This window comes from Eurosta solidaginis, chromosome 1 (assembly GCF_040869045.1).
Source record: "Eurosta solidaginis isolate ZX-2024a chromosome 1, ASM4086904v1, whole genome shotgun sequence".
Taxonomy (NCBI): domain Eukaryota; kingdom Metazoa; phylum Arthropoda; class Insecta; order Diptera; family Tephritidae; genus Eurosta; species Eurosta solidaginis.
The window spans coordinates 35,217,607-35,234,202 of NC_090319.1; the positions used below are offsets into that span (position 1 = coordinate 35,217,607).

Consider the following 16,596-nt stretch of genomic DNA (forward strand, 5'->3'; position numbering starts at 1 on the left):
CGCCTTTGACTGATGATGGCGTTGGCTACAAACGTGGTACAACAGCCAATGTCTTATCTTCAGCTGTTGAGTTGTTTCAGCTGTTTATGTTATTTATATGTGCGTAACTGTTGTTGTTATAGTTGTTGTTATGTTTAAACGAATATGCAAATTACGATTCTTTACGCTTTATTACTATTTAGGCCTTGTACTCTGCGCTGTGCTCTTCTGGGTTTATTGTTTTGTTGCGCGGTGTTGTTGTTGTACGTTTGCTTATGTCTTTCACATGTATCAAATGCATGTTTTATTGTTGTTGACAAGCAAGGTTGTGTGTTTTTAAAGTTAAGGAGCACATAAAGCTCGAACACATTTTAAATACATAAACCTATTATGAAATGAAAAAGCTATGGTAAGCTCATAGCACTCTCTTATTTCTGGATAAAATAACATTTAGAAAATCAAGTGGAGATGGAGCTTGAAATTTTGCCGCACCGTTCCAACACATCAAAAAATACCCCAAATTCAAAAATTCTCCAAATTCAGAAATCCCTCAAATTCAATTTACACACACTTGAGTCCCGGAAATCGAACTACTTACGGGTGTAGTAGTTTGAGTACCAAATCTCGTGAAGTTTGCTCTGTAAATAGGAGTACCATTTTATCCCCAAAATTTAAATTCTAAAATCGAAAGCCCGCCAAATATTTTTAAAGCCCTAATTCGAAATGGCTAAAATAAAATTCCCCAAAATTTAGAATCAAAAGGATGTAATTAGTAAGAGTACCAAATCTAGTGAAGTTTGCTTTGTGAACGGAAGTACCATCTTATTCATAAAATTAAAATCCACAAATAACAAATCCCCCAAATTTTAAACCCAAATTCAAGATGTCAAAAATTAAATTCTTCGACATGAAACTCCTAAAAGACGCCATTTGTTGAAAAAAGTGTGAGCACAAAATCTCGTGAAATTTGCTATGTAAACGGGAGTACCACATTATCAAAATCCCAAACTCAAAAATCCTTCAAATTTTAGAAACCCTAAATTCAAAACCCTCTAACACAAGAATCTTGCAAATTAAAAAAATTAAAAATCCTCAAAATTTAAATTTCCAAAGTCAAACTGCCAATAAACGTTATTAGAAAAAAAGAGTGAGTACGAAATCTGGTAAAGATTGCTGTGTGAAAGGAGTTGCCACTATATCTCCTAAATCCAAATACCAAAATCCCAAAACTTAAAAATTCAAAACTCTCAAAACCGCAGCCTAAATAGTCCAACTCATAAAGAACGAAATAAGTACAAAAAAAAAAAACAAAAGGGTGAGTGTCATATTTCATAAATAGTTGCCGGGGTTGTAAGCTGTGACATGAGGGGCCATGCCGAGGGCAGTGAACTAGGAAATTCGTTCACGTATGGCTGAAAATTAAGCTTGCCAGCGGTGTTTTCAGGTTTTTTTGTCTGTATAGAGACTGATGTAATCTGCACGTACAAGCTGCCCGATTAGTGGATACAATCCGATCCTTCTATGACTGTTTGACTGACGTCGCTTTCGATTTCGAATTTTGAAACTCGTGAAATCGAGAGCTTGGCTTCATGCAAGAACCTCGAATCTCAAATCTTGAAAGTCCCTGCATTTCAGTATTATATGTAGAGCTTACTTTGTCTTACCGAACACAAGTAATTTTCGAGACTCGAGTAATTGAGAATTCGGCATCCTGTGAGTCTATATTATAACGAAATACTCGCGAGCTTCCCAAATTTCAAATTGGGCGCAGCATTCGGCAATATTTTATGAAGAGCTTACGTTTTTTAGACGAAATTATCGCGTGTGTTCTAGAAGAAATCTCAGGCTTTGTGGTATTACCACTGCAGCGATGAAAATCAGTGGCGGCACTCGAAAATCTTGCCGTTGACTCAAATTTATGATCATCGTTGTCTAAAGATATCCCAGGAAAATATGACGAGCATAACGAAGCCTGTAAAAAGGCTCATTTAGCTTTGGTGTTTGGAGTTCTGCTTGGGCTCTGTTCAATGGCTGTCATCGAGTGAGCCATGCAAACGCTGTGAAGTCACTTCTTGGGCCAAAAAGAATGAAATCCGTGTCTGACGAAATCATTCAGTTCAATAAACTCTTTTTTTCCTGTAAATTAGAGTTCTGACAGACTACTGTTCTATGGGAGTCCACTTGTTGCCCCTCACCATATTAGAAAATCCTGTCCACTGCAGATATTGGGTGCCTGATGAGGTCTCGTCACCTTGTTATTGACTGTCCAGCTTGCCTAGTTTAGTTTACCCCTTCCTCGTAAGAGCTTGAACAACAATCATATTAAAACTCTTCAACAATTAAAGTTTACATTACCGTCATTTGTGTGGTATCAAAATAGACTCTCACGTAGTCTTAATGAGGTTTTCATACCAAAGAAAGCCAACTCTCAACGTTACCTATCCTAACCTAAACAAACCTTGATACAGTTCAAAGATTCATTTCATGTCTTAAAAATCAAAACGAAAGCCTCAAAAATGAACCCCTTAAAGCGCATTGCGATCTATGTAGTAACAAAAAGTTGAAAATGCTTCCCCGGTTAACTTTTAGTTAAAGCCCGTTCAGTTGCATAACAATATTGCATCGCGAGTAAAACAAAAAACTTAAACAACCAAAGAAAACATAAAACAAAAAGAGAAAAAAAAAATGAAATGATAACGTGCGACAAATAATGGACTATAAACTCACTGGTGCAAAAAAAAATTAATGCAAAATAAAACAAGTCAGAAAGTCCAAGTTCGGCTGAAACCGAACATTACATACCCAGTTGTGCACTTGAAATGCTGTTGTTGTTTGCTTTGTCTGGTTAATAAGGCTGAACAAAATTCCTTATAATTATATACTTCTGCTTACGTCCGAATAGCTTAACTGTGGAATCAATAACTCCAATATTCAGTATTGCAAAATGGTCGTTCTTTAGACTACTTTGGGAGTAGTACTTTACAATTATAACTATACTTCACTTTTAGCGTGTTTAAATCAAACTGATTACTGATTCCTCAGCTTGCGCTGCTTTTAAACTCTTGGTTACCTCGTTCGCCCATTTCTCCTAAGGTCTAGAGGTTTCACGAATATGGCTTTACAACAGTTGTTTCTCATGCTTGCTTATTTAGTTATATACATGTAGGTATATTTGTAGTTTATGTTTTTCTTCTAGCTATATGCGTGTGTATGTGTGAGTAACAAGTTCTGCTCTTAACTGCCGGCTACATACATATATGTATGTGAAATATTCTTTTCGCTATCAGCTTTGTTGTTTACATGCATATAAGTGTGGCTGCTTGCTTTATTGTTGTTGTGCATTTATTTAGTAGCAGCATAGTGATGTATAAAATGCTAATATTCGCCACAATACATATATGACTCTATGCTGAACTTATTTTCTTAAGCGGGTAAAAATACAATTTAACAGTTGTCGCTATGAAAAAAATGTTTATGCCAAATTTCCTTCGGATTGGAAGATTTTTGTTCGACTTATGGCATTAAAAGGATTTAGTGAACGAAAATCGACACTGATGATGGCACAACGCCGAAACCGGTTTGTCTCCAAACCGAATTTGACAAGGGATGACAGGGATTCAAGGGCTTGCTAAGGGCAATACAAAGCTTTATAGCTTCAAGGCTACCGCAACCCAATTGTCAACCTAACCTACGCGTGGGGAATCCTGTTACAAATATGAATGTATAATACATATGTTAAGTAGGCGAGGTTCTGGTGTCCTCAATTTCCTCAAGTTCCTAGAAGGTTTAATGTGGTCATATTAATCGCTTCCGAGATGGTCGAGCCTTATGGTGCTTTGTTACCGGAACGTAACGGATCTGTACCTGACAAAGGACCATCAACATCGATAGCACTCCTCAAAACATTCGGGGAGTGTATTTATCGTTAATACCACAAAAAACACCAAGTGATGACGGAAAATCGTTCCAATATACATTATATTGGAAAGCGTAACAAAAAAGGGGCGGGTCGAGCCCATTTTCAAAATTTGTTTAAGTTTTGTTCTTAGCCCAACCATACCACTACTGAGGTAGAATATCAGTCAAATGTATTTAAATACCCTAGAATTATTGCAAACTGTTTTAAGGTTAGACCTTTAGGAAAGGTGGGCGTGATCTTTAACAGATTTTGATTATATTCACTCAGTCTATATAATTTGGGAAGGACAGTGTCTCTGCCAAATTTCAATGTAATATCTTTTACGGCTTTTGATTTACGGCGGGTTAAACTTCCAAATTTTGTTTTCCTAAATGTGGGTGGTTCCACGCCCATATTCCAAATTTTTTGAAATTTATGTTTCGCGTCATAAAACCAAATTTCATTAGCTGAGCGTTATTCGTTTTTGGATTATATAATTTTTTCCATTTATCTAAGTTTTCGATAAAGAAAAGTGGGCGTGCTTATCGTCCGATCGTTCGATCATTTTCAATACCAATCTATTCTGGGTTCATATAACCCTGTTTCCGAAGATATCTCAATATTTGCTCAAGTTAACGGGCGGACAGATGGACGGACGGGCGTACAGATGGACGGACGGACGGACATGGCGTATTAACATTTTTTTTTAGATACTGATGATTTTGACATATCGAAGTCTCTATCCATCTCGAACCCTTTATACCTGTACAACCAATCGTTATCCAATCAAAGTTATAATAAATACCCTGTGTACAAGTACAGGTGGGTATAAAAAAAACACGCAAAAATCGACAGACACTTTGCCATTTAGCGAAGCGCGAGAGCATTTCAAGTAAAAATGAAATATGTGAAAATAAACAATAAACGCAACAACAAATATCCACTATAAATATTGTGTGCATCGGTAATCAATAGTACAAGTATATACAAGAGAAGTATACATAAATACATCAACAAATAACAAAAAAAAAAAAACCTGAAATATTAATATCATATCTGCCACAAAAGCAATCAAGGCAAAGGCAACAAATGACGCTTTTTACATTTGCAATTACGATACGAATGAATAACTTTCGCCGGTTTTTTGTGTGTGTGTGTGAGGTTGTTTGTGTATGTATTTGTGGCAATTGCGAGGTGTTAGGCAAATAAAAAAAGGCACTCCATATATGCATACATACAAATGTCTGTATATGTATGAAATAGCAATAATGCCTGCTGATCGCTGGGAAACAATAACTGCAATCGCAGTAATGGTCATCACAACAACTATTGAGACCGCACAATGGCCTTACTGATAACTTAAAATATATGAGGCATTCTTTTCTCAACTGTCAACTTCTGTCTGCTTGCTACAAAATGGTTAAAATTAATAAGCATTTTTTTATCAAACACCAACCAATTACACGCAAACATAACCATACCACATTAAAATACGGATACCGGTGCATATACGTAACATTTTTGTTTACAATTTGATAGCAAAGAGTTACATTCACACATACATAAAAACATACAAGTGAAGCTATATTAGGGTGGTTAGACGAGAAGATGCAGCAAGAGTAACGGAAGGAGAAAACAAGAAAGAAGGAAAAGGAGAAATGAAGACCGAGAACAATAAAGAGGAAGAGAAAGAGGAAAGAGATAAGAAGAGTTCTTGTAGGCAAGAGGAAAAAGAGCAAGAAGAATGGAATATAAGGAAGGGGAAATAGAATACAGACAACAAAAATAAACGTAAGAAAGCAGAAATTACAAAAGAATATATAAAGGAAGCGAGTTAAAACAAGTAAGGAAGCCTAAGTTCGGGTGTAACCGAACATTAGATACTCAACTGCCAAATTATAGCCTGCAAAACGTTTAAATTACTTACTTACTTAATTGGCGCTTAACCGTCTAAACGGTTATGGCCGTCCAACAAGGCGCGTCGCTCCTTCGCTCCGCCAACCGGCGCCAATTGGTCACACCAAGGAAGTTTAAATCGTTTTCCACCTGGTCCTTCCAACGGAGTGGGGGCCGTCCTCTACCTCTGCTTCCATAGGCGGGTTCCGATAGAAACACTTTCTTGGCCGGAGCATCATCTTTCATTCGCATAACATGGCCTAGCCATAACATGGCCTAGCCATAACATGGCCTGGCCAAAAGTGGTCGGTGCCACGCCCATTGTCCAAAATTTTACCAATTTTCTATTCTGCGTCATAAGGTCAACCCACCTACCAAGTTTCATCGCTTTATCCGTCTTTGGTAATAAATTATCGCACTTTTCGGTTTTTCGAAATTTCGGAAAAGTAGGCGTGATTATTTTCGTTTCGATTTCGTTTATTTTAAATAGCGATCAGAGATGATTGCCCAGGAACTTACATGCCAAATTTCATTAAAATACCTCAAAATTTACTCAAGTTATCGTGTTTACGGACAGACGGACGGACGGGTATAGCTAAATTAATTTCTTTTTTCGCCCAGATCATTTTGATATATAGAAGTCTATATCTATGTCGATTATTTTATGCCGTTAGGGGGTACCCTTATGCGAACAAAATTAATACACTCTGTGAGATCTGCTCAGCTGAGTATAAAACTATGAGGGTGTCTGAGAGAGGAGAGGGAGAGGCAGCGGGGCAGGAACACCGACCAAGTTCTCGGTGACATTATGAACTACGTGTACAAAAGCAAATGTTGCCAATATCGGACATTCACGTCGATGGTATTACGCTCCAGACTATTTGGACCCCAAAAATACGTGGAGACACATTTGGTAATGAACTGCATACCGGTGAACATGCAGCCGCAATTGCATCTAAAGTTCAGAGCCGTAACAAAATCCGCGCTAGCAGTATATGAGAGCTTAAGAAAACACACTGGAAGAAGTTGCAAGTCTATCCATACGCCGCGCTCAGAACTTCCACGGCATGTATTCTAATGTCGCCAGAAAATCATGTAAACAGCGCACACTAAGGCTGAGTAACACAGCACTGTGCTGTGTTATTGTGTTAACACTCAGTAATGTGCGGCACGCACACGCACACTTATCGATTAATTTATAACACAGTGGCACACTCGATGGCACAAAGCTTACTGTGCAATGCCGCTCAAACTGGTAAATGCTCATAACACAACAACACGCTCTATAGCACAGAGAATGACACTCAGATCGTAAGTGCACATACATACATAGTCCATTGTGCTTGTGTGTTGATTGTGTTGTTTTCCAATGACACTTCACTCAAATCATATTTATACACATGATACAAATATTACAAGATAAAACCGGTGAGAGGATAATGACATTTAAAAAGATTTTAAAATTCTCACTGCGCTCTCATAATTTTTATTTTATTTTGATTTTGTCATAAAAAAATGGTGTCCACAGGGGCACTTACTATCCTCTTGATTAGATGATATGACTTTGAAAAATTGGAGTATGAAAGAAGATAAATGTTGCCATGATTTACTCTTCTAAATGGCGTCTAACGTGGCGTTAGAGGTAAGTAACACAGTACTGTGCTCTGATATTGTGCCTACACTCATATCGACTTTCGATAATCAGTTATAACACAATTGTATCAACACAATGTGTTAACACTGCAAAGTGTGCCTGTGCTACTGTGTTAACAATCAAAAAATAGTGTCATTACCCACCACTAGAGCACACTGGTCGGTCTTATATGGAGTTGGTGCCCAAAAATGCTTCCAGTAGAGATATAAATGTGAAACTTTTGTCACGGCTTTACAAATATGGGAGAATTATTTTTTCAATAAAATTGGTGCGGGTGATACCTTCATACCGACCCACAACCTACCACTTTCACCACATGCATAAAAAAGTAAGTAGATATGGTGGGGGAAAAGTGGTAAGATGTGTCTATCGCAAATACAGTGTTTAATAGGATTAAATAAAGAAATTAAAGTTATTAAAAGATCTTGCATACATAACAATAACAAAACAACAAAGACACACAAAAGTTTATATTTGCCTATCGTCGACTGGATAAAATAATATCGTATGTCACGTGTACGCACATATAACATACGACAATGGTTTATCAGGGTGACGCTACACTCAGAGAAAAAATCGTTCTAAAACGAACGAAACACGTTCAAAATTAAGAACATTCGTTGACAAAAGTCTGTTAAGTACGTTTTTTCTTAACTCGTGACCCATGGGCTTGTTTTAAGAACGGTTTTTTCAAGCACACCGTTCGTATTTTATGACCAGTTTGGTATTGATGTGTAAACCTTCTGCGCTCATTTCAAGCACAGTTTAGGCTTGATTTAAGATTTTGCGTTCTCACGCTTCGAGAACAGTTTGTGGTCGATTTAACATTTTTAGGTCTCAATTCTAGAACGGTTTGTGCTTGACCTTTGGGGGGAATGAGTGGGGAAGGTAATTTTTTCAAGTAGTACCCATTCATTTATTTTTTTTTTATTAATAAGTAATTTGTTGTCATTAATAAAAAATATTAATAACAAAACAAATTATTATTAAAATTCCAAAAGGTTTGAAAAAACGCATGATATGCATTTTTTCATATATTTCTCTTATCAAGAAATGTTTGTTATTTGATGATGTAATTTGAATATATGTATATTTAAAAGATTTCATAACAAGTTTGAGAATTAGCTGTGCATATGTGAATGGAGCTCAACGAAAAATAAGAGTTAAAAAAATAGAATATAAAAAATTGTTTAAAAAACTTCAGAGTTAGACGGCGATTGAACTCGCGCCACACGATCGCAACCGCAACATCACAACGCTGGGCCACTACAACTGCTTCATAACTTGTGCCAAATGTCGTATTTAACATTGTAGTGCACACGAATTGTACCGTTTCTTTTTTCTTAAATTTAATTTAAGAACATTATTCTCATTAATAGAACATTTGTTCACATTTTAAGACCAGCCGTTCTCTTTTCAAGAAAATAGTTGTTAGTTCAAGAACAAGGTTGTTGTTTTGAGAACAGGTCGTTCGTTTTTCAAGAACAAAAAAGTAAGAACATGAAAAGCTTGAATTGAATCCGGTGGTGCTGGATTTTCGAACGGCGTTTTTCTCTGAGTGTATCGCGTCGCAAAACATAGTTAGGGGCAACTGATATTAATATGACTATGAATCTTAAAACTTTGACTGATAATAAGATATTAGTCCCAACGTGAGGATCGTTGAGGAACCCAACTAAAACTTTAGCTGAAATTGAAATATTTGTGCAAATAAACACTAATAAAGGTACTGGTGAAATTTTAAATAACAAAAAAAAAAAAACACAACAAGCTAAAGAAACTAGAATTTTTTCAAAATGAAATAAATACCTTTGACATCATTATTCATTTTTATTTATGAAAAGACAATGACATTTTATGTATTTTAAATAGCTTAAACTTGCACTTCATTTTTAACTTGCTCACACTACAAAAACCAACTAATACCATAACCTAACTTTTGAAGCTATTCTTTAAGAGTACGGTTCGAATACAACAAAAACAAATATACCTTTTAAAAGGCTGTTCTAATAATAGATACTAACGACAGATTTGGTGTCAAACTTTTCGCTTTGATTTTTTTATTTTTGGTCTATGGAACCGACCACTGTGCAGTGAGGCGGGAGTACTTTCCATAAAGGGAAGAAACGAAATTCCAAATAAATAGTTTGTGTTAAATACTCAGAAGCTTGTGCATGCTAGCGGAAAATTTATTTATGAGTTTCATCCTCAGAAGGGTATAAATACGTCCGCAGCATAAAAAGCATAAAATGACTCTCAGCCTCATGCACAAATATTCGGCTAAGTCTTATGTCAACAATTGGCTGGCGAGCCCAGTTCTCAGTGTCCAATACGAGAAACTTACAGTGGAGAAAATCCGACCTCCCAGGGAGACGCGCGCTACTCTGGCACAGCTTCAATCTGGATACTGCAATGTATTGATATACTTATCCAGAAATAATTCCGACATGTACAATGTATGTATGTCCTGCATGTATCCACATGACACCGACCATTCTTATACCTTTCATGAACATGAAATGGTATATTATAATTTGGGCCGATGTTTGTAACGTTGAGAAATATAGATGAAAGACTCACCATTAAGTATACCGAATTGATGAGGGCGACGAACTGAGTTGATATAGCCATGTCCGTCTGTCCGTCCGACTGTCTGTTTGAACGCAAACTAGTCCCTCAAATTTTGAGATATATCAATGAAATTTGGCACAAGGATGTATTTTTGTATTATATTAGACATTTGTCGGATCCGGTAGGATCGGACCACTATAACATAATCTCCCATACAACCGATCGTTCAGATAAGACGATTTTTGTCATTCCTACCGCAATTTAGAAAGTATAAACGTGAAACTCGGGGATGTATATTTAATATATCATAGAAGATTTTCTGAAAAAATGACTTTGATCGGAGCTGTATATAGCATATATCCCATACAACCGGTCGTTCAGATAAGGTGGTTTTTCCATTTTTTATTTTATATTTATCTTAAAAATCGTTTAGGTATGTACATTTGTTCACTATATATTTCTTATCTTATACATACCATTATTTGGAGATTTCGAACGGGATAAGATTATTGTTCAGCCCCATTCATGAAAGGTATGGAGTCTTCGGCACAGCCGAAGACAGTCCCGTCCTTACTTGTTTGAATTGCAATGTGGAACCAACGCTTCTTTCGCTCATGTCTTTGATCCAACACTGTTGGAACTACAATTTACCTTGTAATTTCGTGTGAGGATATCGATGACAATTCGTAAGTGATCGCACATATCTGATGGGGTGATGCTACAAGAAGAAAGGGAAACACTAAAAGCAAGGAAAGAATGAAATAAGTAAATAAATGTAAGACGCGATAACCTCCGAAGAGATTTAAGGCCGAGCTTCTCTTTCGATTTGGTTCGTGTTTCTTTTTAATTTCTCCTACAAATTGGTAGGACGGCACCTATTTGTTTTATGCCGACTGCGAACGGCATCTGCAAGGCAGATGAGTTTTCACTGAGAGCTTTTCATGGCAGAAATACACTCGGAAAGCTTGCTAAACAGTGATAAGGTCCGACCCGCTTAGAAAAATATTCTTCTAATTGAAAAAACTTGTTACTAAAATTTTGATTTTGCTTTATCCGGGGCGTAAACCCAGGATATTCGGTGTGAATGGAGGAGAACGCTACCATCACATCACGACGGCGCGATATGCCCCCTAAGATATTTTAGGTCGCTTCTCTTCCAATTTGCATCGTGCTTTTTTTTACAAATTGGCGGAACGGGATCCACACGACAGCTGCAAGTAGATGAGTTCTCATGGAGAAGCTTTTCTTGGCAGAAATACACATTTTGTTTTTGCCAAATCACTGCCGGCTTAAAAAAGCTGTTTTCAAATTTTAAAAGCTTGTTTCTAAGTTAGTGATGTTGCTCTGCCCGGGATTTGAACAAAGGTTCTTTGCTGTACTAGGCGGAAAACGCTACCTTTAAAGAAGAATAAAACTATACAATGGTTGGGAAGACGTTTCAATTAGAAGCTAAGTCAAAATGCTGAAATTTTGAAGTTATACACACAACGAGATTCCCCAACACAATACCCACAGATCTCAAAATTCTATCACAAATTTGCTCCACTACTCACACAGAGAGGGCTAGGTAAAAACTAAAAATTGCATTGACGCATAGGGGGAACTCATCAGTGTTTTATTAAACTTTTTTTATGAGAAATGGGGTATATGTATAACAAAATATTGTGAAAAAGAATTTGCAGCACTTTTCACAGAATAAAATTTTTATTTTTAGATTTTTTTTTAGCAGAAAGCTTAGGTTTTTTAGTTTTGCTTTAAAATCAGAAAGGTTTGGAAGTTTTATTTTTTAAACTTCTTGGTTTTTTTTTAAACAGTTTGAAATTTTATGCTTAATGTTCAGTTAAGTTTGAAACTTAGACCAAATTAAATTAAAATCAAGTAAATGTGTCTAAGTTCGGGGGTGTAACCGAACATTATATACTCATTTCTTTCATTTCAGGTAAATTACTTTTCTACATTACACGTGGCACCGCCCGTTTAAAAAAAATTTGTACCCATTTCCTCTTACAATAAAACTTTATAAGTGAAATATCATTGATTCAAAACTATTTTTTCTAAGTTATAGCTTATTATTCTAGCCTACGACCCTTTTAAACTTGTTTTATATAAAAGTGGGCGTAGTCTTTAACCGATCTCGTCCATTTTTTTTAGAAGTATTTCCTGCTATAGGGAAAATGTGTGTACCCAATTTTATTACGATCCGTTAATTTTTCTTCGAGTTATGGCTCCCGAAACATAGAAAATTGCTTAGGCATAAAAGTAGGAGATGCCACGCCCATTGGCCAAAATTGTCATCGCTTTATCCGTCTTTGGTAATGAATTATCGGACTTTTTCGGTTTTTCGAAATTTTCGATATCGAAAAAGTGGGCGTGGTTATAGTCCGATATCGTTCATTTTAAATAGCGATCTGAGATGAGTGCCCAGGAACTTACATACACAATTTCATTAAGATACTTCAAAATTTACTCAAGTTATCGTGTTAACGGACGGACGGACGGACAGACATGGCTCAATCAAATTTTTTTTCGATACTGATGACTTTGATGTATGGAAGTCTATATCTATCTCGATTCCTTTATACCTGTACAACCAACCGTTATTCAATCAAAGTTAATATACTTTGTGTGCAAAGCACGCTGAGTATAAAAAAATAGTAGTAAATTTAGAAGTTTCCAATGGGGAACAATATAGTTGGAAGAATATCTTAAACCTATGAAATGTTTGAATATCTTAAACCTATGAAATGTTTCAAATATATGAGTATCTAAATGGTTTTTAGCGCGCGAGCTTATTTGGAAGTTCGATGCATGTTTACTAATCTGTATATGAACCTAAATCTTAATATATAAAAAACACGTGTCACACAATTGAGGCCAATGGACTCCTAAACTACTGAACCGATTTTGAATTTGTTTTGCACCCCGTGTGTAGTTTGATCTAACTTGAAATATAGTATAGGTCTTTAGGGACTTTAAGGTCTCGAGATATAGGCCAAAACGTGGACCTGGGTACCCCTAGAATGTGTGTATAGAATATGGATATCAAATGAAAGCTGTTGATGAGTGCTTTAGTACAGAGTAATATATTATCCAGAGACGGACTGTGACTGGGATTAGGACTAGGACTGGGACTGAGACTCGGAATGGGACTGGGACTGGAATAAAATACATACCACCTCCTGGGACAGGCAATAAGAGATGCAGAAGAATTAGAAGAAATTGAGAGAATAGAAAAGAGAAAAGAGAGAAGGAGAAAGAGATTGAGAAAGAGATAGAATGAGACAAAGATGGAGATAGATGAAGCGAAAAAGACGGAGGGAGGAGTGAATAAAAGGATTAGGAAAAAGTGAAGAGGGGGAGGGCAGAGTCAGAGGGAAGAAGCTTATTAAAATGTATGCAGATTGACCAAATTTCTGCCGGGTCTTCTAGTAATACATAAAAAAGTTTCTTTAAAAAGCTTCTCAATATGCAGATTATCAATATTAGCATGACGATAGCCCAAAAACTATTCCGACAGTAGCAAAAGTATCGCATTGCAACAAGGCTTAAGGCCTATGGGTAGCTTCAGTGCAGACCGTATTGCCATGGCAGTATAGCGCCATTTAATATCGCGCAAATGGAATATACAGTCTCGTGCCTCAGATTTGAAAGAGTTCTGGGGACCACAAGTGACCCTCCAGGGGTTGGCGCCAGGTTCACAGAACATACCACTCATGTGTATACAGATGGCTCCAAGTTACCGGAAGTGGTTCTGCTGTTTACTGTATCGGTTCAGAAATAAGTAGATCATTCAGGCTACCAGATTGCTGCAGCGTCCTTCAGGCGAAAGTTATAGCCGTGAAGAAAGTTGCAGAAGTACTGAGGGAAGCGTGCTTAAACTGCAGTCGCGTCAATATATATATTGATAGTCAGGCGGCGATTAAGGCAATAATCTAACACAGTACTACGTCAAGAAGTGTTCTGCAATGCAAAGAAGTCTAAGAAAAACTTAACTCAGGCCAGACGATGCATCTATGCTGGATTCCTGGTCATAAGGAGATAGAACGTAACACAAATGCGAAATTGTTGGCAAAGGAGAGTGCAACACTAGCTGAATCGACGACAAAAGTCCCAATCTGTTTGGAAGATATCAAAAGCCGACACAGTTGCATATGATCCGTCAAGCAGGAAAGGCGCGTGGACAAACGCACGGGGCTGCAAAGTTACAAGATCATGTGCAAAGGCTACGATATTAGACCCTTAAACTAGCTAATACCTATGAAGAGTAAAAAGTTAAGGCTCACGGCGGGCATATTAACTGAGCACTGCCTTCTGGCGTCACATGCTTATAAGTTAAGCCTCTTCAGTAACATCAGGTGTGTGTAGAAAGTGCGTGATGGAGAAAGAAACGGTTGAGCACGTTCGGTGTTCGTGCCCTGAGCTTGCCAGGCTCCAGCTATTATGGGCAGCAGAGCTGCCAGATCTCGAGGCAGGAATTAAGCTAGGCCTTAGAAAACTTCTAGTATTTGCCAAGAAGATGGAGTTATTATATAACATAAGTCCTAGCAAGTGATTGAGGTTCTTGCGTTTGGTCTTCAAACAAATTTTGGTAATACAATGGACACATTCAGTCTATCTTTATTGACCGGTTAGTTCAAACTAACCTAAGCCTTTCGGCCCGTAGGAAACTCTTGGCGTAGTTTTTTTTAAATCAAATCATAGTGTGGTTTGGTTTCTCTACTAAGCGAAATTAATGTAGAACCAATTTTTATGAACCCTTCCAGAGTTTGTTTCATTATATAACTTTTACTGAAGCACGAACCATTAACGGAGTCGCTGCTTTGCAGTAAAAAATCTATGCTCCTAACAATTTGTAAATTGCTAGGAACTGTTATTATTATTATTATGGAAGCATCGGAATAATGGTATATACTTTGGATATTTAACCTTATATACATAACTCTCTGAATTTCCCACACTGAGACGGAATTATACCGCCATCAGACAAAATGGTTACCATTTTGGTTAATAAAAAGCCACAGCTGGGTATACATTTTTGTTGTCGCCCAAACTAAAACTACCTTCTTAGCTAATTTTCAAAATATATAAATTTTTGTACAAAATATGTATCTACATATGTTTACTAACCATCCGTTAAATTGGTTCCATTTCATTGAAGAATGTCAGCACTGTTCAATCGCGTCTTCTTGTTGCTGGTATTTCAGATAATTCTGTTTGTTTACTTTTTGCCAAAATTTAAAATATTTAAGCTGTCACAGAATTCATTTAATCATTTTTGATACGTTCAATCTATGACTTGCGTGTTTTTGGTTTCAATTTTGTCGCACATTAAATATTTAAACTTTTTTAACAACCGTTTTGTTTTGATTGCGCCCACTTAATTATACACGCTCATAAATAATTTAAATATTTAAAGTTTTTTTATGATTTTTTATTTTACACGACTGTTGAGCATGCATAAAATTTAGGCGCGTAACGTTTTTAGGTTTTTTTTTTTATATTTCTTTGCTTCGTGAAAATTGAGAAAATTTAGATTTGTTTTTAATATTTCTGATCTTTTTTATACGCTTTCAAAAACAAATACATTTTTTTAGGCTTTCTTTATTTTTTATGAAGCAGCACTATTTTATGCTAAACATTTAAATACACAATGCAAAATTTATTTGCCAAATATTATTTTCATTTTTTTCAATTGACTACATCGCATGCCGAAATGCCGTGAGCGACTGAGCATTTCCTCAAAATGTCAAACACTTTTATATGTTCTTAGTATGCATTTTGTATATGTGCGTGCGTTTATGTTTACATTTTGCAGAGCGTTAATGGATGCTCGTATCTTTTGGCCTCCCCCAATGTGGGTTAAGCGTAGGGCCCAAGTTAAGCCGCAGTTCCCCACGAACGTACGTACAAAAAACCTATCAGTAGAGTTGTGCTTTTTCGTTCTTTTCAGAGATTCGAATTTTTCGTTCGTTCTTTTTCTGATGAACGAACAAGTTGTTCTTTTTGTTCATCTGTTCTTTTTTTTCAAGAAAATTTGTTCACTGCTGCTCGCACCCGCCAACAAGTATAGATGGAGGTGTGTATGCAGCAATGCTTTGTGTAGGTATATTTAAATGTGTTATGAATAAACAAGTTAATATATGGGGTATTCCATCCCATTTCGACCAATTTTGAACCCGACCCCTTTAGAATTGGCTGAAAGTTTTCTTCTTTTTCTAGCTTTCAAAAATAAAAATTTTTTTTTTATCAATTTTATTTATATAAAAAAAAATGTAAGAAAATGATTTTTAAGTATTCTTTTCTTTATATATTATGGTATGTATGTGTATACCGACCTAATGCAGTGGCTGGACAGCGAAAGCGAGTCATTTTAATCGTAGATTACCATAATATATAAATTGATAATTTTGATTGAGCTTTAGGCCAGATTATTGAATAAAACTTCTTTTTTAGTAGTATTCAAAATATATTTATTTTCCGATATTTCGACTTCAATCTGAAGTCATCATCAAGAATCTACGAAAAGAAAACAATTAACATTTTTAAACATACATTTACGTAGCAAAAATACGACTTACACATATGGATATGTATGATC

The 16,596-nt window shown here is 36.3% G+C and overlaps 1 protein-coding gene across 3 annotated transcripts in view; it reads right to left on the minus strand.

Moving 5' to 3' along the window:
- The window catches only part of LOC137251459 (organic cation transporter protein), a 202,401-nt gene that overhangs the window by 90,824 nt on the left and 94,981 nt on the right, over positions 1 to 16,596 (minus strand). The window contains exon 1 of one of the 3 annotated variants that reach the window (XM_067786090.1): positions 15,126 to 15,681. The exons of the other annotated variants lie outside the window; for them this stretch is intronic. The gene's annotated coding sequence lies outside the window, so the exon portion shown is untranslated. Of the gene's footprint in view, positions 1 to 15,125; positions 15,682 to 16,596 lie in introns of those variants that run through there. 3 annotated transcript variants of the gene reach the window in all.